The sequence below is a fragment of the Canis lupus genome, chromosome 30 (genome assembly GCF_011100685.1).
Source record: "Canis lupus familiaris isolate Mischka breed German Shepherd chromosome 30, alternate assembly UU_Cfam_GSD_1.0, whole genome shotgun sequence".
Taxonomy (NCBI): Eukaryota; Metazoa; Chordata; class Mammalia; order Carnivora; family Canidae; genus Canis; species Canis lupus.
This window is the reverse complement of record NC_049251.1, coordinates 37403616-37403876: the sequence shown is the minus strand read 5'-3', so window position 1 is coordinate 37403876 and position 261 is coordinate 37403616.

Genomic DNA, 261 nt, shown 5'->3' with positions numbered 1-261 from the left:
GGCGCGGGACACCCGGACGCGGCGCTGCGACTGGCCGCCGCCGCCAGGCCGGGCCCGAGTGGGGGTCGGGGGCGGCCCCGCCAGGCCGAGGGGCGGGGCGGGCCGAGGAAGCCGCGGGCCCGGAAAGGCCGCCGGGCTGCGCCCCAGAGGCGGGATCGGCCCCGCGGCGCGGCCCCCGGCGGAGGCCTGAGCCCGCCCGGACCCCGCCCCAGCCCCGGAGCTCCCCCGAGCAGCCCCGGACTCCGGCGGGGGTGGGGGGGA